Source organism: Tamandua tetradactyla, chromosome 5, assembly GCF_023851605.1.
Source record: "Tamandua tetradactyla isolate mTamTet1 chromosome 5, mTamTet1.pri, whole genome shotgun sequence".
In the NCBI taxonomy this organism is placed as follows: Eukaryota; Metazoa; Chordata; class Mammalia; order Pilosa; family Myrmecophagidae; genus Tamandua; species Tamandua tetradactyla.
The window spans coordinates 179,572,027-179,587,489 of record NC_135331.1 but is presented as its reverse complement, the minus strand read 5'-3'; the positions used below and the strand labels follow the sequence as shown (position 1 = coordinate 179,587,489).

The 15,463-nt window shown below is 42.3% G+C and overlaps 1 long non-coding RNA gene across 2 annotated transcripts in view; it reads left to right on the top strand.

The window, feature by feature from the left end:
• LOC143682907 (uncharacterized) overlaps positions 1-15,160 on the top strand; it is a 33,720-nt gene extending 18,560 nt beyond the window's left edge. For both annotated transcript variants that reach the window (XR_013175351.1, XR_013175350.1), the window contains exons 2-3: positions 12,885-13,067; positions 14,690-15,160. This is a non-coding gene — a long non-coding RNA (uncharacterized LOC143682907). The remainder of the gene's footprint in view (positions 1-12,884; positions 13,068-14,689) is intronic.
• The last annotated feature ends 303 nt before the right edge of the window (positions 15,161-15,463 follow it).

Sequence of the window (15,463 nt, the reverse complement as noted above, 5' to 3'; positions counted from 1 at the left end):
GGGCTAAGGACTTCAACAATTCAACCCACAACATCATTTTACGTATTTTTTTATTTTTATACATATATTTCTTTCTCTGAACCTGCATTACCTTATAATCACAAAAAACAACCAAGTGGTTCTTATTTTGGAAAAAAAAATTAAATAAATTCAGATAACATCCCAAAGAAGACACTAATGCTGAGAGGTAGGTGATATTTGCTTTGAATTGCAACCCAGGTCTCCTACATATTCCTTGGTATCCTAACCAGGCAATCCATAAAAAGGAAAGAGGTCTCTGGCCAGGGTGTGTCAGTTTTCATGTTCCTTGGATGTTGAATGTTGCTGCATTTTCCATCATTGGAGTGTCTATAGGCACCACACCTCCCCTTCCTCCAGCTGCTAGTTCCTTGAGACTCCAAGCCTTCATTATTAAGAAATAATGAAATGTACCCTGATCTAATCCATCCACCTGAGTCTGGTGAGAGAAACCCTCATCCCGTCATTTCACACTCCTTTGTCTACAGGCTGTTATATCACTGGCGTCATTGTCTGTTCCCTCTTCTCAGGGTCTTTGGCATGATGTCTCCAAAGAGTTCTTCGGTGCAGAACACAAGCATATAGACAGCAAGCACCAAGGATGCGTTAGGCATGTTCTCTACTGTGGTATGTTGAATTGCGTACCCCACAAACACATGTTCTTAATCTCAATCCGCATTCCTGTCAGTGTGGACCCATTGTAAACAGCACTTCTTGAAGATGTTATTTTTAGTTGAGGCGTGGCTCATCTGAAGCAGGGTGAGTTTTAATCCAGATTACTGGAATCCTTATAAAAGAGAATCTGTGAATCACAGAGGCAAAAAAGGAGAAGACCTACTATTGTGAGGGAGAGCCAAGGGACCCCGTGATTGCAGCAGCTGGCACCAGAAGGCCACCGTCTTCAGGAGCAAAGCAAGCCTTGTCTTTGTTCATTCCATCAAAGATTGAATAATTAGTGTGAAATTTTCCCATTATCTTAAACTGGGACTTCTCCTAGTCTCAAAATTGTCACTGAATTAAATTTTCCTTTAAACCAACCACCAGATGGCACAGCCAAGGCGAGCCTGATGGGAATGTAGATCCCAAGAGGGTCCCTCCGGAAAAAGACTGACTTTATTTTATTCTGTTAGCGCTCCAAGTAGAATTCTCATTTAAATTAAAAAACAAAAGCTTGAGGGGCAAGATGGGGCATAGTGAAGTGTGGAATTTAGTTTGTCCTCCAGAGCAGCTAGTAAATACCCAGGAATAGTACAGAACAACTGCTGGGGCTACATCAGTGACCGGACACACAGCATACCCCAGGCTGAACCAGGTTGACTGGCTGAGCTCCCCCACAGCACTGCAAGGCCCCAAGCCACAGAGGCCAGTGTCCCTCCCCAGGGCACAGCAGGCTGGTTTCCTGAGGATAAAGGAAACAGACTTTACTAGGAACAAGGGCTTAGCTCAACCAAGCACCAATGGTGGAATTAATTAACAAATCTTGACTACTGAAAACAGGCCCCAGCACAAACCTGGAATAAGCACTGAATGAACAGGGAGTTTTTGCCCCAGCAGAGAGGGGGCAGGGCTGATGTGAAAAAACAACAACAGACACTTTTTGAGTTGCATGGCACAAAATACTGGTAAAGGGCTGGACCCCAAGAAAAGGGGGCACATACATCCTGGAGATACACAGAGCCACATACCAACTCAAGCTCTTTATTGACAAACCCAAAAGTGGGGGTGGGGCCCAGCCCTGAAAATGCATTTTTCATTTTTTTTTCTTTTTAATTCTGGACAGCTCATTAGATATATTAAAAACCTACAGCTAACATCATACTCAATGGGGAAAGACTGATAGTTTTCCCTTTAAAATCAGGAACAAAGCAAGGATGTTCATTGTCATCACTGTCATTCAACATCGTGCTGGAAGTTCTAGCCAGAGCAGTTAGACAAGAAAAAGAAAGAAAAGGCATCCAAATTGGAAAGGAAGAAGTAAAACTCTCACTGTTTACAAATGACATGATATTGCATGTCGAAAATCCTAAAAAATAGGCAGCAAAGCTACTAGAGCTAATAAATGAGTACAGCAAAGTGACAGGGTACAAGATCAATGCCCCCCAAATCACTAGTGTTTCTGTACACTAGTGATGAGCAATCTGAGGAGGAAATCAACAAAATAAATTTCATTTACAATAGCAACCAAAAGAATCAAATATTTAGAAACAAATTTAACTAAGGATACAAAAGATCTATACACAGAAAACTACAAGAAATTGCTAAAAGAAATCATGGAAGATCTAAATAAATGGAAGGGCATACCATATTCATGGATTGGAAGACTAAATGTAGTTAAGATGCCAATTCTACCCAAATTGATTTATAGATTCAATACAATACCAATTAAAATAACAACTTACTTTGCAGAAATAGTAAAACCAATAATCAAATTATCTGGAAGGGTAGGGTGCCCTGAATAACTAAAAATATCTTGGAAGGAAAAACGAAATGGGAGGTCTCACACTATGACTTTAAAGCATATTAAAACTACAGTGGTCAAAACAGCATGGTACTGGCATAAAGGTAGATAGACTGACCAATGGAATCAAATTGAGTGCTCAGAAATAAACTTCATCTATGGACAATTTATCTTTGATAAGCAGACCAAGCCATCCCACCTGGGACAGAGCAGCCTCTTCAATAAATGGTGTTTGGAGAGCTGGATATTCATATGCAAAAAATGAAAGAGGATCCATATCTCACACCCTATACAAAAATTAACTCAAAATGTATCAAAGACTTAAACATTAGAATTAAGTCCATAAAACTTTCAGAAGAAAATGTAGGGAAATATCTTACAAATCTTGTAATAGGAGATGGTTTCTTAGACCTTACACCCAAAGCATGAGTATTGAAAGAAGAAATAGATAAATGGGATCTACTCAAAATTAAACATTTTTATGCATCAAAGAACTTTGTTAGGAAAGTAAAAAGGCAGCCTCCACAATGGGTGACAATATGGAAACCACATATCAGATAAGGATTTAGTATCAAGAATATATAAAGAAATTCTTCTATTCAACAACAAAAAGACAAACAGCCCAATTTAAAAATGGGCAAAAGACATGAAGAGGAAATACAAATGGCCAAATGGCACATGAAAAGATGCTCACCTTCAGCGGCTATTAGGGAAATGCAAATCAAGACCACAATGATATATCATCTGACACCCACTAGAATGGCCACTATCAAAAAAATCAGAAAACAACAAGCGCTGGAGAGGATGTGGAAAAATAGGAACACTTATCCATTGTTGGTGGGAATGTAAAATGGTACAACCACTCTGGAAGGCAGTTTGTGGTTCCTCAAAAGCTAAGTATAGATGTGCCATATGATCCAGCAATCCCATTACTGGGTATGTATTCAGAGGAACTGAAGGCAAGGACACAAATAGACATTTGCATGCTGTGTTTATAGCAGCATTATTTACAATTGCTGAGAGATGGAAACAGCCCAAATGTCTGTTAAGGGACAAGTGGCTAAACAAGCTGTGGGATATACATATGATGGAGTATTATGCAGCTGTAAGACTGAATTAAGTCATGAACCATGTGACAAAATGGATGAACTTGAGGACATTATGCTGAGTGAAATTATACCAAAACAAAAGACAAATACTGAATGGTCTCACTAAAATGAACCAACATTAATGAGTGAACTTTGAGAGTTAAAATTAAGAACACAGGTTATCAGGAGACAGACATAGGGTAGAGATTGGGCATTTAGTGCTGAAGGAATACAGTGTGTGCAACAGGATCGATTGTAAAAATTCAGAAATGGATAGCATAATACTACTGATGATAGCACAAGAATCTAAGTACATTGAATGAAGCTGAATGTGAGTATGGTTGAGGGAGAAGGGCTGGGGGCATGTATGAAAACAGAAGGAAAGATAGAGGATAAAGACTGAGATGGTCTAACATAAGAATTCCTAGAGTGGAAAATGATGGTGATTAAATATACAAATATAAAAACGTTTTTGCAGGAGGGAGAACAAATGAAGGTCAACATTGCAAGATGTTGAAAATGGATGGTATACGAGAAAAAGTATAATCAATGCAAACTAGGGTCTATAGTCAACAGTAACATTGTACTATGCTTCCACTGAATGTAATAAAGTCATTATGCAAAACTAAATGTCAACAGGTGAGGACATGGGGAAGGGTATAGATTCTTTGTAGAAGAAAAGGAAATGTCTTCATATAGATTATGGTGGTGAAGACATGTCTATGTACTTAAACTGGATTGTATGATGTGCAAGTAAAACACATGAACAGAGAGAAATAAGTGCTAAAGAAAATGTGGAGGAATTTGGTAGCAAAACTGAGAGTTGCAGCCCTCAGAGGGCAGTATGGTGGCTCCACAGGAGGCTATAGGTGGGGCTGCCATATCCTACAGCCACATTGCTCAGAATATACCTGAAGGAACCGAGTGTAGGGACAGGAATGGACATTTGCACCCTGGTGTTTCTGGCAGCAGTGTTCATGATTCAAAATGGATGGAGGTGGCCTAAGGGTATAATGGCTGAGAAAGTAAGGGGGAACTGTGGTGCATACAAACAATGAACTACTGAGCAGTTGCAAGAAGGAATGAAGTTGTGAGGTATGCAGCTAAGTTTGTTCATTCTGTAGTGAATGAAATGCCAGAAACAAAAGACAAATATTATCATGCCTCACTCATATGGATTAAGTATAATGCAAAAACTCAGTGAATTGAAGTTGAGAGCATGGGTTGGGCCTACCTTAAAGGGTCCTAGATTGTAAGCTCTTACAATAGTCACATATATTCAGGAGTTGTAACTGTTATTTCTAAGTTCTGAGACACTGAGCTGTTTGTATATAACCTAGTCATTCCCTGAAACGTCGGGTATTTATGTGACACACGAGACTCAGAATTAGAGCTCTGAAGCAATGAAAGTTAGTACTATCCCATACAGGAAGTGTTTTAAAAATTGAAAAAGGAATCAGACTTCTAATAGAGATATGAATGAAGCTGATCTGGATAGGACTAAGATAGATTGAAATACAGGGCAAAGGATGATATTGTCCATATTTTAAAACTTCAACTTCTGGGTGAGACCAAAGGGAGAAGTATTTATTTGGTGCAAACTTAATACTTTGGGTAGTACATTACCTAATTTAACTTTTATGGTCAATTTAGCTGAATACCATAAGCATATGGAATCTTGAATAGGGCATGAGATCTTTTTGGCTTGTCCAAGTTAGTGTGATGCCCCCATATATCCCAGAGTAATTTGGAAAGTGAATAAAGTTAAGTATTTGCAAAGCCCCCTTGGGGGACTAGGGAGAAAGGAGGAAGTTTTCAACTTCCCCATTTGGAGAATTTTGCAAGCAGTGGGGACAACCAAATCAATAGTTTGAGCCCTTGATCAATAGCCTGAGCCCTTGATCTTGGGGCTTGCCCATATAAAACTTATTCCTACAAAGGATAGGCTAAGCCTACTTATAATGATGCCTAACAGTCATGCCCCAGAGAACCTCTATTGTTGCTCAGATGTGGCCTCTCTCTCTAAGCCAACTTGGTAGGTGAAGTTACTGCACTGCCCCCTATGTGGGTCATGACTCCCAGGGGTAAAAATCTCCCTGACAACATGGGACAGAAATACTGGGATTAGCTGGGACCCAGCATAATGAGATTGAAAAAGACTTCTTGACCCCAGGGTGGGAAGAGAGAAATGAGACAAAATAAAGGTTCATGCGGAGAGATTTCAAACAGTCAAGAGGTTATCCTGGAGGTTATTCTGTTGCATTATATAGATCTCCCTTTTTAGTTATGGTGTATGGTGTATTGGAGTGGCTAGAGGGAAGTACCTGAAACTGTTGAGCTGTGTTCCAGTAGCCTTGATTCTTGAAGATGATTGCATCACGATATAGCTTTTACACTGTGGCCATGTGATTGTGAAAACCTTGTGTCTGATGTTCCTTTTATCCAGGGTATGGACAGATGAGTAAAAAATTATGGATAATAAATAAATAAATAGTTAGGGGGATAAGACATAAAATAAATTGGGTAGTTTGAAATACTAGTGGTCAGTGAAAGGGAGGGATAAGGGGTATGGGATGTGAGAGTTTTTAATTTTTTCTTTTTATTTCTTTTTCTGGAGTTATGTAAATGTTCTGAAAATGATCATAGTGACAAACACACAACTACGTGATGATATTTTGAACCATTGGTTGCACACCATGTATGGACTGTATGTGTGTGAAGATTTGTCAATAAAAATATAATTTAAAAATTATTGTTTAAGCTAACCCATTGTGTGGTGTCTGTAATAGCAGCTCAGGTGAATTAAGACATCTACCAATTACAGATTTTCATCAAGGAAAGGGCATAATAAACAGAATGTGGGTAACCACTATTTGTGAGATAGAAAAAAGGCAGAAGGAAAAGAGAGGTCACTGGTAGCCAAGGGAATCTGGGATGGTTCTATGTAAGAGGTAATCTTTGAGCTGGGCCTTTCCAGATGAGATGGAAGACAGACATTTAGATGGAGGAAGTAACATGAGTGGGGTCCTGGAGGAAAGCCCACAGAGTTTTAGAGGCAAAGAAGATTGGATAACAACAAGCACTGTGTCAGTTTAACTGCAACCCCCAAAAAAGTTAGAGCCAAAAAAATTAATGGCAAGTGCTTGTTTATTCCAAAGTGAAGTTGTAGACCACTTTTGTAGGACTTTAAAATACAGTGGGCAACTCGTCCCTACATGGGACATAACATCCAGGGGTGAAAGTCTCCCCGGCAGTCTGGGAGATGAATCCCAGGAATGAGTCTGGCACCATGGGATCAACAATTTCATCCTGACCAAAAGGGGGAAAAGAAGTGTAATTAATAAAGTATCAGTGGCTGAGAGAGTTCAAATAGAGTTGAGATGCTACTCTGGAGGTCACTCGGACACAAGCTTCAGTTAGACATTGCTCCCTATCGTAACTTGCTAAACTTGCCCAACCAAAACCATTCCAGCCAATCCTAAAGAATACCTAGGGCAATACGTAAGGTTCTACAAAGGCTCCATGCACTAGGGTAACTTTTCAAAAACCTACAACCTCCAGATGGGCCCCTGAACCAGGTAAGTCCTGAAACCTAGAGAGGCCAGCCTCTCCAGAACATCAGCTACTTCCATCTTCCTGCTTCATATTATTGACAGCCCCTTCCAAGATGATGTACCTAGATCAACCACTAAAAGTAAAGAGGTCAGTTAAAAAGCCAATGGAAGAATTAAAATGAAATTATAAAAAATAATAAATTAGCCCAAAAGAAGACAGAATAAGAGAAACAGAGGAACAACAACAATAGAAATATGGTATAAATAGAAAACAAATAGAAAAATGGTGTATCTAAATCCAAGCATATGAATAATTACACTAAATATGACTATTTAGATCTACCATTAAATACCACTGTTGGATTAAATACTCTGATTAAAAAGCAGAGATTATAGGACTGGTTAAAAAAAACCACAACAGAATTATATGCTGTCTACGAGATGTACACTTTTAAAAAAGACACAATGTTCCATGTTGCAAGGAACATGATGGAAAACATATATACTAAGAAAACAGCCTGCTTGTTGGATAAAAGTAGTAAACAAAATAGCATTCAAGGGAATATTTTACAGCAATGAAAAAGTACAATTTACTACTCTGTGCAACAATATGGATGCTCCTTACAAATAGTTCTGGGTGAAAATCCAGTCAGAAAAAAATGTATATTGTTTCATTTATATGAAGTTTTAAAAGGCAAAAAAAAAAAATAGATATAGTGGACAAAAATCAATTTTGCAGCCCTTGGAACTTTATAGAATTTGAAGAATATAAAAGATTAGAATTTATATATAAGGCATTATTGTATGCAAAAGATTAGCAATCCGACAGATAATTTCTTTGGAGAAAGTTGTAGGAGTGCTTGGCCGTTTCCCTTCATCCCCTACAGAGGCAATTAAAAACAAGCTTTAAAAATACCACTCAGAGATCTGAACTATGGCCACTGGATTTTATGGGGATAGAGACTATGCTGGACCCATGACTAGACAATCCTAAAGTCAAGAGTCTGTGATTGGATAGCTGCATAGAGAATGAAGGATACTGGGGCAAAGGATGCTTGAGTGGTTTTTCCATGAGTCAGAAATGACCACAAAGGAGAGACGGCATGCCCAAGAGCCTTGTCTGGAGGACTCTAAAAGATGGAGTGGACACCCCAAGTCCCAGGGGCTGAGGGAGGACACTAAACTAGCCAGAAGAAAATGCATTCCCTCCATTAGGGAAACTGTGGGTATATATTTCAGTTGGGGCCTCCATAGACCCACAAATATCTTCCAAGAGAAATACCAGCTTTAAATCTTTGCCACATCCAGAGGAAATGAATGGCAGGTCCCACTGCTACCAGTTGACATAGAACCCTTCCTGCTCCTGCCATAGGTTCTCCTTTGTACTCTCCTTCCCAAGGATCTAGAGGCCACCCAGGGAGCAGAGGACACAGTGAACCAGAAGTTCAGACAAAGGAAATAGCAAAGAAGTCAATCATGTCCTACTTTCCAACTGCATCATCCTAGAGCAACCTGAATTGCAGGAGAAAAGTGGTAACTTAAAATGAAATTTGGAGTTGACCGTTGCATGTAACTGGGCAATTTAACTACTGAAATGAGACTATTCTTAGGGCTTATATTGACCAAAGCCCTTATCCCTGAGAGGGCAGATAAGCCATGGAAACTGCCGGAATCTTCATTTAGAACAAAGAGTAAAGTGGCTCCCAGGAGGGGTTGAAGGGGCCATGGGGTGAGAAACTAAGTTGTCTTCTGATTGTATTCTATGGGTCCTAGTCAATTGACGTGATGGTTATACTAATTTATTTTGGTATAAGATGCAAGAAGAGGAATGCCATCTTTTGTTGGCATTCATTTGGGATTTATTCAGAGACCACGGGAGAAATTAAAGAAGGGGTGCAAAGAATGAAATAATCAGAGCTGTGCTTCAGGAAGGTTGATGTAGAGATCAGCCTCTGTGAGCTTAGAAAAAGAAATGCAGCACAGCCTGCCTTCCAACCATTTCCTGGCCAGATGCCCCAACTTCATGTTTCTGGAACTCATTCATGACCTTCTGTACTGACATCCCCAAAGGGGAAGCTGAAGCCAGACTGCAACCCAGTGAATCTGTTCAGTTTATGTTCTCCTAATCGTGGCAAAATTAATCTTTTCTATACAGCTAGGTTTGTGCTTGATTAAGTTTGTCAAAGGAAACACTATATTGTTTGAGCCATCCAAATGGAATGTATGCATGCATGTGTGTGAGTATGTGGGTATGTAAATATTTATAAAGGAAAACAAAATAATGATCAGTTCAAATCTCAGTACAGTTGTCACCTCTGGGAGGGAGTGGCTGCAATTGGGGAGGATCAATGTTAAAGAGGCAGTGGGTTTGGGTGAGACCAATTGATGGAACAGGATATTCTATGTGAGAGATTAAAGAATGAAGGTTCCACGTAGCAGAGCTAAACTTTGAGGTTAGCAGGGAGACTATTTCTTCTAGAAACAATGGTAGAAAACATATCTTTTTAAAATGGGAATGTAGTGAAGAAAATGGAAGAAATTCACATCAGTCAATGTAGGAAAGTGGAGTAAAGGTCATCTGCTAAGAGCCCAGGGAACAATGAGTGGTTGAGTTTTGGGCTCCAGTATCTGGGGCATCGTTGTTGCTCAGTAAATATGTATTGAATGAGTGCTGGATAAGAGCAAAAAAAAAAAAATGTTGGAATAGACACTGTTGGTTATTTGCTAGGAAGTAAACCATGACCGAATAAAAGGACACTTGGACAGCTTTGTGGGTTAGGGTGAGGTTAGGGAGCATGAATCTATTGAGGTAGAGCCAACTGGCAACCCACGAGTTGCAGAGAAGAAAGAAAATGGTAGGCATGGGAAGGAAGGAATGACAAAAGGAAGGGATTCTAGGGGGTTAGTAAAAGCAAAACTGAAATAGCCAGTCATGGGTCCAGGCTGGCTAAAGAGGGAAAGGAAGCCAGCCTGGGAGAGAAGAGAAGGTAGAGGGACTAAAAGTTCCTCTCTATGAAGTTTCTTTCTCTATTGGCTCATTCCCATCACCACACAAACTTGCTGTTATTTCTCCCTTCTTAAAAACAAAAAGCAACCAAATCCTATTCTTGACCTCAATTCCCCTGCCATCTGCTGCCCCATTTCTCTGCTCTACTTTGTAGCAGGTAACTTTAAAAGAGTTTCCTGTACTCACCGTCTCAAATTTCACCCCTCCCATTCTCTTACGCCCACTCAGTGAGGCTCCTCACTACTGAGATTTCTCTGGTCAAGGCCACCAGTGACCTCCATGTTGCTAAGTACAAAGAGCAATCCTAAGGTCTCTTTGATCTGACCTATCAGCAGCATTAAATATAGATGATCATTTCCTCCTATTTGACAGAATTTCTTCTGTACCTTCAGCTTTTCTTCCAATTCTTTGCTCTTGTCTCCTTCTTCTTTGCTGGTTCCTCCACTTCTCCCTAACTTGTTAACAGTTGAATACTCTATGCCTGAATCCTTGTTCCTTTCTCTTCACTATCTTTACTCACTCCAGTGTTACTGTCCCGTGCCTTTGCTCTAAATGCCACCTCTGCCTCCAAAATATGTATCTTTAGGCTAGAACACTCTCCTACAATTCAGATTTGTATATCCACCTCCTACACAACATATTAGATATCTCTAACTCTCCTTGTCCAAAGCAGAACTTCTGACCTTCCCCCTTGCCTCTCCCTGCCCCCTTATCTCCTCCACTTACAGGCTTCATCCTCAGTCGATGGTAACTCTCACCTTCTAGCTGCTCCATCAGATAGTCCCAGTGTCAGCCTTTACCCCTCTCTCTGACACTCCACATTCAGTCAATTGGCACTCCTGTTGGCACTCCTTTCAAAATATACCCAAAATCCAACCATTTCTCACCACCTCTTGCCTTCGCTCAGAGCCATCCTATTTCACCTACATGATAGAATAGCTCAAATGGCTTTGTAGGAGGTTCCCTTGCTTCTACCTTTTCATATCCCTCTCGCCCAACTTTCTTTCCAACTCAGTCTATCCTCAACATAGCAATCAGAGGGTCCTTTAAAAAGTATATCAGACCATGATATTACTCTGTTCTAACCCTCCAATAGTTTCCCATCATACTCAGAATATAAGCTCAAGTGTCTCCAATGGCCATCAAGTTTCTCACCATCTAGTCTCCTGTTAGCCCTCTCTGTTCACCTTTTACCTCCCTCTCTCTGTTTCCCACTCCTGCCCATTGCACTCTTTGTCACTCCAAGGACATACCAACCTGCTCCTGAGTTAGGGCCTCTGCAGTGACTGTCTTATGGCCTTGAATGCTCTCCACTCAGATATTCCACAAGGCCAACTCTCTCATCTCACTCGTGTCTTTGCTCAGATAGCAGTGTCCTATCTCAAACTGCAACCAGTGGTGTGCTGTTAAGTGCTTTACAATTCATTCTCTGGGGGGAAAAAACCCCACTTTGTAGCATTTGCCGCCTTCCATGGCGCAAATATTCAGCTGATTTCGAGCTACCAACATGATGTCACTGAACTGATGTTTCTGAATATGGTCTTGGGAAGAGATACCCACAGTTAGCTTCGGGAACTGGTGCAAGCTGGCTCCAGCATGCCCAACCTACTCCCCAGCCTTAGCCCTCTTAGCTGGCCCTGGTTTTCCCAGAACATTCGTCACCTACTCACATAACATATTATTTATTATGTCTATTGCTTATTGTCTACCTTGTCCCCCACCCACTCCCCCAAGGCCAGACATCTGTCTGTTTTGTTCATTGATGTATTATTGTAAGAAATATGCCTGGCCCAGAGTAGGCAATCAACACATAGTTAAATGAAGGAATGAATTTCCCAACGAGGATGATGTAGCACAGATCTAATGAGAATGAGGGGTTGGGACAACAGACAGGGCAGAGAACTGTGGTCAGATTTGCAGATCTGAGTTGACCGGACGAGGTGTGACCTTACTTAGGAAGGGCCCAAGTGGATGAAGTGCAGTGGACGCCTGTGGCGCTGAGCTGTGGCTGGGGGGTCCTGAATGGCCTCACACAGCTTTAGAAACAATCTCCTCCCTTAGCGGTAATACCTGCGGAAATTACTAGAAACCCCAGCGCTCTGTGAGGCTGAGTAGCAGCCCCTTGTTTCAAAGCTCTACATTTAACATAAAAACATTATTTCATACATTTGGATTGAAATGCTAGTGATCAATGAAAGGGAGGAGCAAGGGGTATGGTATGTACGAATTTTTTTCTGTTGTCTTTTTATCTCTTTTTCTGAATATTGCAAATGTTCTAAGAAATGAGCATGATGATGAATATGCAACTATGAGATGATATTGTGAATTACTGATTATATATGTAGAACAGAATGAGCAAAAGTTTAAGAATGTTTACATTTGTTCGTTGTTATATTAAAAAATTTTTTTAATTAATAAAAAAGAACAAAAAAACATTTCAGAATGTATCATTGTTATTTGGAATAAAAAGAGAAGTGTGCATTGAAAGTGAAAAATGGGACTTTATAGTCATGTATTTACTAAAAGGAGAGAGGCTTCTTGATAGTTTTAGAAAATTATTTGTGTCATTTTTCTTTGAATAATCTGCCTCAGAGACTTTCTTTTATTCAGCAGGAACGTGTGAGTACTCTTAACACTCTGCTTCAGGACTTTTAATATCTATCTGGATTTTTCCACTCCCATAAACTATTCCTCTCTTATAATTTAGCAATTCCATTTATACTGAAACTTCTAAGAAAACTTTTTTCCTTGTACTACAGAAAGCCATTTTCTCTCAATACCTTCACTGACAGAGCATCATGGCAGGGATTTTATGAGCCTAACCATCAATTGCCCTGCTTTTCTGAAAATCAATGCCCTGCTGTTCTCACATTTGGATATAAGCAGTCTGCCTACATCACCCTGGATTTGAAAGCGACCTAGCCCCTTAACAGCCGTCTCAGGTATTTATAGGCATGCTTCTTATGGTTACTGGTTCTTATTTATCCAGTTTCTCCAAAGGATAGCTTTATGAATGAGAGAAATAAGTCATGGTATGTTGAGTGACATTAATACTTTCCTGGAACCACGCTGTGGCTGTTTGGGTACAAGAAGTCAGGATGGAAAATATTGATTGCTATGCTTTTAAAAATTGTTACCTAATTGCATTTCAAAAAAATTGTAGATCCATTGTGCATTTCCAAAATCAGAAATGAAAGGAAGCGCTGAAGCCAAGTGATTAAGTGTGAGTGCTGATTTTTATCATCTGCAATGCGCGATACCTAAGGGCTCTGGAAGTACAGCGCGTTCAGACCTTTGGAGAATCCTTTTCCGTGGCTGTTTATTTTGGCCTCGGGGGAGCTGTGGGCGCCGAGGGCGGGCTGGGGCGGGTCGGCGGGTGTGGCGGTGCAGCCCCTAGGCGGGCCCCGCGGGCCCCTCTGAGCAGGACACCCCCTGCCCTTCCCCTGCCAGGGCCGCCCCCCAAACCCCCTGCGCTCACTGGCCACCCCCCGAACCACCGCCCGCCCCGCCCAGCCCGCCGGCGGGTTCCTGACGCCCTTCCCTCTCCCCGGAGGGCCCGGGCTGGCAGGGCTTGGGCGCTGCCCGGGCCGCCCCCTCCCCCACCCCATCCCCACCCCCCACCCCCCCACCCCACCCCCACCCCCCCACCCCCCCCCACCCCCCCCACCCCCGGTCCCAGGGCTGGTCTGGGTCACTGCAGGGACCGGGCAGCAGACCCGGCTGGAGCAGAGCTAACTGATCGTTTCCCAGCCCTTCCCAGGAAAAAACCGCAAGTCCTTGCTCTAGTGATTCATTCATGAACAAATATTAATCTGGTCCCCTCATTCTGGCATATGCTCTCAGGGGGATTTTCTGGGGAGTCGGGAAATTAGCAGGGAACAAACAGAATCACGTTGTAGAGAGTGCTGAGTGCTCTGAGGAAAATACGGTGAGGAGAGAGAAGGGAACCGGCAGGGAGGGGCCTGCAGACCCTCTGAAGGCGGTGTCAGGGGCGTAGCCGACGGCAGCATCCCTGAGGTTCAAATGCAACCTTCTCCTGGAGACCCCAAATCACAGCCATCCTCTATAACTTGCAGTCCTACTTCATATGTGTCAGCTTTTTGACCATGGAAACAGTCAAATGCAAAGATGGAAACAGCAAGAGGTAAAGTGAAAAGTCATAAGGATGAGCCAATTGGGCACGTTAAATTCTAGAGGGAAAAAAATATATACAAAAAGCAGCAGCTCCAGGTTGGACATTTCCACGACCTTCCGCTCACCACGCCCCCCTGGTGGGTGAATTGTGCCTAGGGGTACAAAGGCGGAACCCTTCCCCTGGACCGGGTCGGGGTGGAGCCTGCCCTGCAGGGAAGCTGCCCCCTGCAGCCCCTAGGCCTTGCCATGCACTGCGTCACACCCAGAAGCAGGGACCCCTAATAGGTCCCCAAACCCGGGACAAGGCTGGCAGCGGCCTCTGAGCTGGACTGAGCAACAGGCCCTACGCCACGAGGGAGATGCCAGCAAGACAGGCTGATCAGTCACATGCTCTCTCATTCTCCCACGCCCTCTCATTCTGGAATTACAGGAGCTGCTCGCAGGAGAAACAGGAAAGCAGAGACCAAGAGAGAGGCTGAGTCGCGCTAAGCAGAGTCCTGGCGGATAGGACCCACCTGGCGAAGATTCTGTCAGCATCTGCCACGATGCCCTCCTCTTGCCCCACACAGCCTTTCAGTGACTCTGGCTGACTCCAGCAGGCACTATCTGTATCTCTGAGTTTCAGGGCCTTTTTCCAGAACCTACCAGAAGCAAGCTAGAAGTACTGGGGAGCTAACACCCCTCAGCCACCTCAACCAATGGACTCGCAGGAATAGATACATACCTTCCGCCCCTTGGGTGGGCTAATTCTAAGGGTTGTGTTTTGTATGACTTCCTCAAGTTTTCTGGCAAGATTAAGCTTCATTCACCCATGGTGACAAAGGGCACACTCGTCTTTATTGCCTGCCCACCCTGTTCTCTTCCCTGCTCCTCTCTGCATATTTCCTGCACCTCCTGAATAAAGCACTTGTGTACTCGAATTCTTGTCTCAGACTCTGCTTCCAGGAGGCAGGAAGATGATTTGGATGCCTTCTAGCATCTTGAATCTTGAACAGAAATTACCAACCCCCTCCTGGATGGCTGTGCTCAGCTCCTGGGAGTTTATTGCTTTATTCTTTACCAGGTTCCTTTTGCTTTTACTCAGCAGGGGGACATTACCCCAAAGAGCCCAAATACTCAAGGCAGGACACATATTTGGGAAAGGAAGAAATTGGTGGTTTCTTAGAGATAGAACCATATCCTCCTTCAGGGTGTCGTTTTGGCA